We start from the raw sequence: 11,592 nt of genomic DNA, 5'->3' as shown, positions 1-11,592 counted from the left end.
AAAAGCTAGAAATAGAAGTACTATATGATCCAGTAATCCCACTCCTTGGAATATATCCTAGAGAAATAAGAGCCGTCACACGAATAGATATATGCACTCCCATGTTCACTGCAGCACTGTTCACAACAGCAAACAGATGGAAACAACCTAGGTATCCATCAACAGACGAATGGATAAATTACGGTATATTCACACAATGAGTACTACACAATGATAAAAATAACAATGATGAATCTGTGAAACATCTCATAACATGGATGATGTGGAAAGCATTATGCTGAGTGAATTTAGTCACAAAAGGACAAATATTGTATAAGACCACTATTATAAGAACTCAAGAAAAGGTTTAAACACAGAAGAAAACATTCTTTGATGGTTACAAGGGTGGGAAGGGAGGGAGAGGGTTATTCACTAACTAGATAGTGGACAAGAATTATCCTAGGTTAAGGCAAGGACTACACATACTACAGGAGAAGTCACCACATTTGGACTAAACCAAAGCTAAGAAGTTTCCTGAATACAACAAAATACTTCGAGGGAAAGAATAGCAGGGGCAGGGATCTGGGGACCATGGTTTCACGGGACATCTAGGTCAACTTGCATAACAAAGTTTAAGAAAATGTTCTGCATCCTACTTTGGTCAGTGGAATCTGGGGTCTTAAAAGCTAGTGAAAGGCCATCTAAGATGCACTAACTGGTCCCAACCCACCTGGAGCAAAGGGGAATGAAGAATACCAAAGGCACAAGAAAAATATTAGCCCAAGAGACAGAAAAGGCCACATAAACCAGAGACTTTATCAGCCCAAGACCAGAAGAACTAGATGGTGCCCGGCTATCACCAATGACTGCCCTGACAGGGAACACAACAGAGATTCCCTGACACAGCAGGAGAAAAGTGGGGTGCAGAACTCAAATTCTAGTAAAAAGACCAGACATAATGGTTTGACTGAGACTGGAGGGACCCCAGGAGACATGGCCCTCGAACTCTCTGTTAGCCCCAAACTAAAACCATTCCTGAGGCCAACTCTTCAGACAAAGATTAGACTGGACTATGGGACATAAAATGATACTCGTGAAGAGTGTGCTTCTTAGCTCAAGTAGATACATGAGACTAAATGGGAAGCTCCTTCCTGTCTGGAGGCAAGATGAGAAGGCAGAAAGGGCCAGGAGCTGGTTGAATGGACATAGGAAATTCAGGGTGGAAAGGAGGAGTGTGCTGTCACAGTATAGGGAGAGCAACTAGGGTCACATGACAATGTATGTACAAGTTTTTGTATGAGAGACTAACTTGAGTTGTAAACTTTCACTTAAAGCACAATTTTAAAAAAAAGCCAGACAAATGGACATGTGGAGCCCAGGATGGAAAAGGGAGAGTGCTGACACACTGCAGGAATTGCAACCAATGTCACAAAAAATTTGGGTATAAATTTTTAAATGAGAATCTAATTTGCACTGTAAACTTTCACCTAAAGCACAATAAAATTTAAAAAAGATTTTTAAAAAATTACCACTGAAATAACATTTATACATTCTCAGAACTCAGGGACTGACAATTTGAGAAAAACTGTACTTGGGGTTAAAAGTGTGAGGCCCTTTGAGGGCCCCAGCCCTCAGCTCTGCCCGGTGTGCTGTGGGACCATGAGCAAGCCGATCTAGTTTCCGCATCTATGGTCAGTAGGTAATAGTACCTCCTACTTGTAGAGTCACTGTGAAAATAAGTGCAGGTAAATCTCTTAGCACAGTGCCTGTCATAAACTCCATTAAAAAACCCATTGTCGTCCAGTTGATTCTGACTCACAGCGACCCTACAGGACAGAGAACTTCCCCATACAGTTTCCACGGAATGGCTGGTAGATTTGAACTGCTGACCTTTTGGCTAGCAGCCAAGCTCTTAACCACTGCGCCACCAAATGTGCCTCTTTTTCTTGGGAGTGAAGTCACGGATAAAAGAATAAAGATGGAAGCTTTGAACAATGTGTTGTTGTTATGTGCTGTCGAATTGGTCCCTACTCAGTGACCCCAAGTACAACAGAACAAACCAATGCCTGGTCCTGTGCTAGCCTCACAATCATTTCTATGTTTGAGCTCACTGTTGCAGCTACTGTGTCAATCCATCTCATCAAGGGTCTTCCTCTTTTTTGCTGACCCTCTACCTTACCAAGCATGTTGTCCTTCTCCAGCAACTGGTCCCTCCTGAGAACATGTCCAAAGTACGTGAGATGAAGTGTCACCATCCTCGCTGCCAAGGAGCACACTGGCTGTACTTCTTCCAAGACAGATGTGTTCATTCTTCTGGCAGTCCATGGTATATTCAATATTCTTCACCAGCATCATGATTCAAAGGCATCAATTCTTTGATCTTCCTCATTGTTTGACCAGCTTTCACATGCATATGAAGCGATTGAAAATATCATGATGTGATGGTTAAGACTGTGTGTCAACTTGGCTGAGCCATGATTTTCACTGGTTTGCTAGTTATGATGTAATTTGGCAGTTACATAATGATGTAATCAATTCCATGATGAGATCTGCTATGAGCAGCCAATCAGTTGAAAAGCAGTTTTCTTGGGGGTGTGGCTGCCTCTAGTCTATAAACATTCCAGCAAGGCTCTTGCACTACATCCTGTATTCCTCTTGTCACCATGTGACCTCTGATTCTTGGGACTTGAGCTAGTAGCTTACCTGCCAATCTTGGGATTCATCAGCCTCCGAAGCCTGTAAGCCAGCGGACTACCTTCTGACCTGCCAATCTTCAGTTTGTACATGAGTCAGGAAAAGCCACCAGCCTCATCCACGGACTTGGGACTTTCCATCCTGTAAAACCACGTGAACCATTTCCTCAATGTAAATCTTTCTCTCTCTCTACATACACACACACACACACACACACACACACACACACACATACACACTTCAGTGGTTTTGCTTCTCTAGAGAGCCCAGCCTAAGACATTTGGTACCGAGAGTGGTTCTACAGAAACAAAATTGTAAGAATGAGTTTTCTAAATTGGTTCTCAAGTCTCGTTAGTCTTAAAAATGTTGATGACTCTGCTTACAGTAGTAAAGAGGGCACCGCTAATCCAAAGTGTGAGGTGGCAAGAGAAATACACAAAATATCACCACCAAGAGATCAAGTACTGATGAGAGGCGAGACTCTGGGTGATTGCACATTTGATACTTTTCTACAATTTTTTCAAAATGACAAATGTAAGAAAGCTGGTTGGCTGGTCCTACTTTCACTAGACAAAGTGGTGAAAGAAAGAGATGGCTCAGTGCTTCAGAATCGCAGCTCAAGCACCGCATAAACGAACACAAAGTTACCACTTGTGCCCTGAAAGGAAGCCTTATTTCTTGTAGCAACAGAACTGATACTGCCTAAAACCAAACCCAGAGTCTTACCGTAAGAGTGGCTGAATTACAATGCCAACTGAATTTCCAACCTCAAATAGTGTCTGTTATGGATTAAATTGTGTCCTCCAAAACTGTGTGTCAACTTGACTGGACCATGATTCCCAGAATTGTGTGGTTATCCTCCATTTTGTGATACGATGTAATTTTCTTATGTGTTGTAAATCATGGAGCCCTGGTGGCGCAGTAGTTAATCATTCATTCCATTGCTAATCTAAAAGTCAGCAGTTTGAATCCACCAGCTGTTCCTTGGAAACCCTGCAGGGTAGTCTTACTCTGTCCTATAGGGTTGCTATGAGACGGAATCGACTTGACGGCAATGGCTTTTTTGTAAATCCTAACCTCTATGATGTTAATGAGGCAAGATTATAGGCAGTTATGTTATTGAAGGACACAATTTACAGGCTTAGGTTACATCCTGAGTCAGTCTCTTTTGAGATATAAAAGAGAGAAGCAAGCAGGGAGGAGGGGGTCCTCATTACCACCAAGCAAGAAGAGCCAGGAGTGGAGTGCGGCCTTTGGACCAGGAGTCCCTACACAGAGAGGCACCTAGACCGGGGGAAGATTGATGACAAGGACTTTCCCCAGAGCCAACACAGAGAGAAAGAATTCCCCTGGAGCTGGCACCCTGAATTCAGACTTCTAGTCTCCTAGACTGTGAGGGAATAAAATTCTGTTTGGTAAAGCCATCCACTTGTGACATTTCTGTTATAGCAGCACTAGATAACTAAGACAGAGTTTGGTGCCAGGAGTGGAGTGCTGCTCTGACAGGTACCTACAGTGTGCAAGCAGTTTTGGAACTGAGTAATGGAAAAAGGCTGGAAGAGTTTTAAAGTGCCTAATAGTAAAAGTCTAGATTGAATTGAACAGACTGTTGTGGAGTTATGGACTTCAAAAACAATTCTGGTGAGGGCTCAAAAGGAAGTGAGGAGAGCTGTAACACTGGAGATGATGCAGATAGCGAGAAGCAGCAGCAGAGAAATGGCAGCAGCAAAACCAGGAGAGCGGTGTGAGACAACACAGGAGCCGATCCACGGAGCAAGATAGCTTGAGTGCCTTCGGGCAGGAGGCTTCCCGGTGGAGAGGGGAGCCTCCAGGCACTTATCAGTAGAACTAAAGAGCTTTGTAACACTTGCCTGAACAGAGCAGAGGCCGGGCTGGCCCAAGAGGTCTGAGGGACCGAGAGGCCAAGGAACCAGGAGGCAGAAGCTGAAGAGACAAGGAGCAGCACAGGAAGCAGAGCTGCCTTGGTCTCAAAGGGTAGGGCCACGACCTCTGGGGTGCCAAAGGGTGGAGCCATGGCCTCCTACATTTCAAAGAGTCAGATCTTCACCAAGTCAGTTCCAGAGTGTGGGGCTGCCGTCCGTAAGTGCTAGAGGATGGGGCCAGATCTGCTGCTCAAAGCCAAGGGGGTGGCGCTGCCATGCACAAGGAGTAGAAGAATGGAGTCTGCGAGGGCCAAGGGGGTTGGGCTGCCACTCAGACTGACTACAAGAATGGGGCCACTCAAATCTGAGGGAGCAGAGTTGCTGTCCCAGTGGGCCTGGAATGGGGAGCTGAAGCCCAGGGCTGAGGGGCCTCCACCCAGAATCCGGAGAGTGTGGCCAACACCCAGAATCTGCAGGGCAGGGCCATTGCTTAAATGGTCTCAGAAAACAGGATTATTTTCAAGCCTTGAGAGAGAATCTGAAGCTTGGTGGTGCAGTGGTTAAGAGCTCAGCTGCTAACCAAAAGATCGACTGTTTAAATCCACCAGCCACTCCTGGGAAACTCCACGGGGCAGTTCTACTCGGTCCTATACAGTCACTCTGAGTCGGAACTGACTCAACGGCAATGGGCTGTGAGCTAATGTAATGTGTTTTATCGACTTGCTTGGAGCCTGTTATCCCTTCTTTCCCTCCAATTTTTGCTATTTGTAATGGAAATGTCTAGCTTGTGCCAGTTCACCATTGTACTTTGGAAACAGACAACTTGTATTCTAGACTTCACAGATGAAGAGCAATTTTTGGAATTTGGACTTAGAGTTAATTTAAGACTTTTGGGATGATATGATGGAGTGAATGTGTTTTATCTGTGGCAAGGACATGAATTTTGGGGGGGCAAAGGGTGGAATGTTATGGATTGAACTGTGTCCCCAAAAAAATGTGTGTCAATGTGGCTAGGTTAAGTGATACGGCTGCTAAACAAAAGGTTGGCAGTTTAAATCCTCCAGCCACTCCTTGGAAACCCTATGGGGCAGTTCTACTCTGTTCTCTAGGGTCACTATGGGTTGAAATCGACCTGACAGCAACAGGTTTGGTTTTGGTTTCGGTTTATGATGTTACTGAGGAAGGATTAGAGGCAGTTATGTTATTAGGGCAGGACACAATCCAAGGTTTAGGTTATATCTTGAGTTAATCTCTTGAGATATAAAGAACAGAAGCGAGCAGAGAGGAAGGGGACCTCATTACCACCAAGCAAGAACAGCCAGAAGTGGCATGCATCCTTTGGACCCAAGGTCCCTGCACTGAGAATCTCCTAGATCGGCGAAAAATTGATGACAAGGACTTTCCCCCAGAGCTGACAGAGAGACAAAGCCTTCCCCTGGAGCTGGCGTCCTGAATTCGGACTTCTAGCCCCCTACACTGTGAGAGAATAAATTTCTGTTTGTTAAAGCCATCCATTTGTGGTATTTCTATTATAGCAGCACTAGATAACTGAGACCGTGTCTGAAGTTAAAGTTGGATCACTGATTATGAAGAAATGGGATCCTAAAACTTAGTGGAGTGTTCTGTATATGTCTATGAAATCAAGTTGGTCAACTGTGGCATTTAGATCTTCTGTGTCTTTATGGAGCTTCTTTCTGGATGTTCTGTCCTTCACCGAAAGTGGTGTGTTGAAGTCTACTATTATTGTGGAGCTGTCTATTTCTCTTTTCAATGCTGTTAAAGTTTGTTTTATGTATTTTGGAGCCCTGTCATTGGGTGTGTAAGTATTTACTATGGTTATGTCCTCCTGGTGTATTGACCCTTTAATCATTATATAGTGTCCTTCCTTATCCTTTGTGGTTTTACTTTAAAGTCTGTTTTGTCAGAGATTAATATTGCCACGTCTGCTCTTTTTTATTGTTGCTTGCTTGATACGTATTTTTCCATCCTTTGAGTTTTAGTTTGTGTCTTTGAGTCTAAGGTGTGTCTCTTGTAGGCAGTGTATAGACGGATAGTGTTTATCCATTCTGCCACTCTCTGTCTCGTTATTGGTGCGTTTAGTCCACTTACATTCGGCATAATTATTGATAGGTATGAGTTTAGTGCTGTCATTTTGATGTATTTGTGTGTGTGTGTGCTGTTAACAGTTTCTTTGTTCCACTTAATTTTCTATGCTGAGTCATTTTTCTTTTTGTATTTTCTTTTCATCTTTTTTGTTGTTGATTTTGTATTTGCTGAGTCTTTACGTTTTTCTTTTTTCTTTTGATGTGTAGGATTGTTAGTTACCTTTGTGGTTACCTTAATATTTACCTGTATTTTTCTAAGCTTAAACCAATCATTTATTTCTTGATTTATTGCCTTGACTTCCTCTCCATATGAAATTTCTATGACATTATTTAGTCCCTCTTTTTTGTTTTACTTTGTCATCTTTTATATATTGACATCTTTGTTTCCCTGTTTTCAGTGTTTTAGCTTTAATTTATTTTTGTGACTTCCCTATCTGGGTTTATATCTGGTTGTTCTGTTCTGTGTTCTAGTCTTGTGTTGTTATCTGATGTTATTGATTTTCTAACTGGAGGACTCCCTTTAGTATTTCTTGTAATTCTGGTTTGGTTTTTACAAATTTCCTTAACTTCTGTTTATCTGAAAATGCCCTAATTTCACCATCATAGTTGAGAGACAGTTTTGCTGGATATATAATTATCGGCTGGCAATTTTTTTTCCTTCAAGGCTTTATACATGTCATCCCATTGCCTTGTTGCCTGCATGGTTTCTCCTGAACAGTCAGAGCCTAGTCTTATTGACTCTCCTTTGTAGATGACTTTTCATTTATCCTTAGCCGCTCTTAAAATTCTCTCTTTATCTTTGGTTTTGGCAAGTTTGATTATAATATGTCTTGGTGACTTTCTTTTGGTATCTACCTTGTGTGACGTTTGATGCGCTTCTTGGATAGATATCTTGTCATCTTTCACGATATCAGGGAAGTTTTCTGCCAACAAATCTTCAACAATTCTCTCTATTTTCTGCTATCCCCCCCTGTTCTGGTACTCCAGTCACTCGTAGGTTATTCCTCTTGATAGAGTCCCACATAATTCTTAGGGTTTCTTCATTTTTAAAAATTCTTTTATCTTATTTTTCTTCAGATAAACTGGTGTCAAGTGCTTTATCTTCAATCTCACTAATTCTGACTTCCGTTGCCTCAATTCTCCTCTTCTGACTTTCTATTGAGTTGTCCACTTCTGAGATTTTACTGTTAATCGACGAATCCCAAGTGTCTTAGTCATCTAGTGCTGCTACAACAGAAATACCGTAAGTGGATGGTTTTAATGAAGAGAAGTTTATTTCCTCATAGTCAAAGTAGGCTAAAAGTCCAAATTCAGGGCATCAGCTCCAGGGTAAGGCTTTTTCTCTCTGTTGGCCTTCTTCTCTTCAGTGTTCCCCTGGACTAGGAGCTTCTCTGCGCAGGGACCCTGGTCCAAAGGACGCACTCTGCTCCCGGCACTGCTTTCTTGATGATATGAGGTCCCCCTGTCTCAATGCTCACTTCTGTCTTTTATATCTCAAAAGATTGCCTCAGGACACAATCCTCAGGTCCTGCCTTACTAACACAACTGCCACCCATCCCCCCTCATTAACATCACAGAGGCAGGTTTACAACATACAGGAAAATCACACAGTACCAGGAATCATGGCCTAGCCAAATTGATACACACATTTTTGGGGGGACATAATTCAAACCATGACACCAAGACTGACAGATAAGCTGCTAGCTCAAGTCCCAAGAACCGGAGGTGAGATAATAAGAGGCAGCTGCTGGATCTGGAACAAGCCAAAAACCTTGGCAAAGGGGAGAAGGAAGCAGCTGGCAGAGGGCAGAGAGATGAAGGCTGAGGGGGCGGTGAACCACCACAGGCCCCGCCCCCACTGGTACCACTCAGCAGATTCCATCATGGGGGTGATCACATATCGAATTTCAACAGGGAAGTGATCACAACGTTATAGAACTGCCAAAACACTGAGAATCATGGACTAGCCAAGTTGACATACAATCTTAACCATCACAGGGAGGTTTCTTGGTTCTCTGTTTTGGTCACTTGCTGAAGCCATCATGGTCTGCCTCTTTATGTGTTTGATATTGACTGTTTTCTCCAAGCCATCAATAAGTTATTGTATTTATTTATTTTATGTTTGTTTACCGTGTCCTAGCTTCTTGTTTTGATATGCCCAAATAGGCTAGTCAAGTGAGCTAGTTTGATTATTGGCATCTTTGAAGCTCTCACGTCCTGTCACCAGGTGGTCAGAGCTGTTACTAGGTATGTGAGCCCAGGAGTCCATTTACTTTTCTTGTGTGGATTCAGCTCAGGTGTCCAGGTCGTCGGTCACTGAGTGTGTGGTGCAGGTTCTCACCTACAGTCCTAGACGGGCAGGGCTACATAGGGGTGATTGGAGTAGGCCCAGGTATCTGGCTGAAGTAGGGGGTTATGTGCTGAGCAAGGTAGGGGGCTACCCCTGAGTCCCTGAGTGGAAGGCGTGCCCTGTTCCCTAGAGCATGTGGGTGGGTTTTGCAGCTGGAATTTGGGCACTCAGTGCTGTTGGCTGTAAGGACTGGGAGGCACTACTCACTCTCCGACCCCTGTTGCAGGTGGTTAGGTGGAGTGGGTGGAGCCACCAGTCCTCAGGCCCCTGACTTGGGTAGGTGAGGACACTGCTTAATGGGCAGGGTGGTGTCAAATATCACGAAATCTGCCACTCCCCCTTAGCTGTTGCAGTTGGAAATAGGCTTCAGGTATACACCCTGTGGTACTGTGGTATTGAGGGCCTACACTGTTGAAATGGGCCCACACAGGTCTAGGCAGGGGTGAAAGGCATTCAAAGTCCGTGGAACCCTTATGCCTGTGTCTAGGCAAAGGGGCTGTACCTGTCCTGAGTTCCCAGCTTAGGGGAGCTGGCAGATTATTTTTTCTTGTTTGTTAATTTGTTCCCTCTCCAAAGCTGGGAGAATGGCTCAAGGTGCCCAACAGGTCCCACTTTTGTCCCAGAGGCTGAAGCCAGACAGGGACAGGAGCAGAACAGGCAGTAGGCGGGTATTCAATGGGAGAGAAGTACTTCCCAGAGGGGAAGGATTTTTTTGATTCCACGTGGTAAGTTAGATGCTTGCACTTAACTTTCTCTGATTCAGTGCCGCTTCTCCCTGGTTCCGGTGGCTTGAGCAGACTCTGTGCCACTTGGTTTCTCTCAGTGTGGAGAACTCATCCTGAGCACTGCTCAGTTGATCCAGCCTGCAGGGTGCCAGCCAGATCAGGTCTGGCAAATCCTTCCTGCTTCTGAACTGTCTCTCCCTCCCCCTGCCACTCAGTCCAACTCCTCAACTTTGTCTTTGATGTTCAAGCCTCCTAGATTGTCATATATAATTGATTCACTTGTTTTTTCAGGTCTTTGTTGTAAGAGGGACCTCAGAAAGCATCTGACTACTCTGCCATCTTGGCCCCCTCCGCATTCTGAAACTTGGGATGGGGACATATGGGCAGGTGATCAGAAAGCTGGGACATTGAGCCCCTAAATTCCGTTGTATCACTGTTGCCACAAGAACCAGCCCTCTCACTCCCATCTGAGGAGATTACTTCATCTTTATCTGTTAAGCCACCATCCCCAGTAAAACCATTAGCCCTTCCACACCCATCTGATAAGATTAACCCAGCTGTGTCTGAAGAGCCTTTGTCTGAGTTATCCCCTAGGGAGGCATCTGAGTCACTGCCTGGTGCATCACATGAGATAGATGTCTTACAAGACACTACTGAATGTTCTCATAACACATCACTACCACCCATTTTTGTTTCTAGACCTACAACTAGACCTAAGTCCCAGCAAGCCCCAAAAGGTGGAATACAAAGTGTGACCCAGGAGTAGGTACGCAACACTTCAAAGGAACTACTTGACTTCTCTTATATTTACAGATACCTGGGGAATATGTGTGGGATAATGGTGCAAGGAACATAAAGTTGCATCAGTCTGAGTTTATTGATATGGGCTCAGTAAGCACAGAGTCTTCATTCAGCGTTCAGCTTGAGAGGTTAGGAAACGATCTAATAGTTTATTTGGTTGGTTCACTGAGGCACGGATTATGCCATGGCCTACAGTAAATAAAACTGAAGTACCGGAACTGTCTTGGTACACTGTAGAAGATGGTACCCAAAGGCTTAGGGAAAACTGTATGTTACAGTGAATTTATCAGGTTAGACCCACAGACCCACACACGGATGCCCAGAGGAGACACCTTTTACCACAAAACTGAAGAACAAATTTGAGAAGGGAGCCCCAGCATCCTTGGAGGCTGCTGTGATTGCTATTTTACGTAAGTCAGATTTGACAGTGGTAACTGCCCTAACTAAGACACCTAACTACAATGCGGCTGATTGGACCCTGTGGTGGTAGGGGCCAAGTGGCAGCACTCAATCAACAAAGACAAGGTGGGCGTGGTTACCATAATGGACAGTGGAGTCAAAGCAGTCATCAGAATAGTCTGACTCCTATATACTTATGGTGTTGGCTACTTAGCATCCTGTCCTTAGAAGTGAAACAGATGGGAAATCTACTAAACATTTACTTGATCTGTACAAAAGGAAGAATTCTAGGTCAAGTGAACAGCAATCTAACTTGAATCGCCAGAAAAGAGAGTCACAGCCCCTCAATCCCCAGATTGAACCAGTTTACAAGACCCACAACCTATTGAACAAAGGGCAGTCCAGGTCCCCTTAATGAAGGACCCCACTGCACTCCTACAAATTTATACTGTTAACTTTTCTCCTAGCCTTCCCCAAAGGGATCTGTGGCCTTTTACGAGAGTGACTGTTCACTGGGGAAAAGGAAATAATCAAACTTTTCGGGGCTTACTGGGCACAGGCTCTGAACTGACAGTAATTCCAGGAGACCCAAAATGTCACTGTGGCCCACCAGAGAGGGGGCATATGGAGGTCCAGTTATTAATGGAGTCTTAGCT

This window comes from Trichechus manatus, unplaced genomic scaffold (genome assembly GCF_000243295.1).
Source record: "Trichechus manatus latirostris isolate Lorelei unplaced genomic scaffold, TriManLat1.0 scaffold00116, whole genome shotgun sequence".
NCBI classification, from domain to species: domain Eukaryota; kingdom Metazoa; phylum Chordata; class Mammalia; order Sirenia; family Trichechidae; genus Trichechus; species Trichechus manatus.
The sequence above is the reverse complement of the archived record's forward strand: the minus strand, read 5'-3'. Positions refer to the sequence as shown.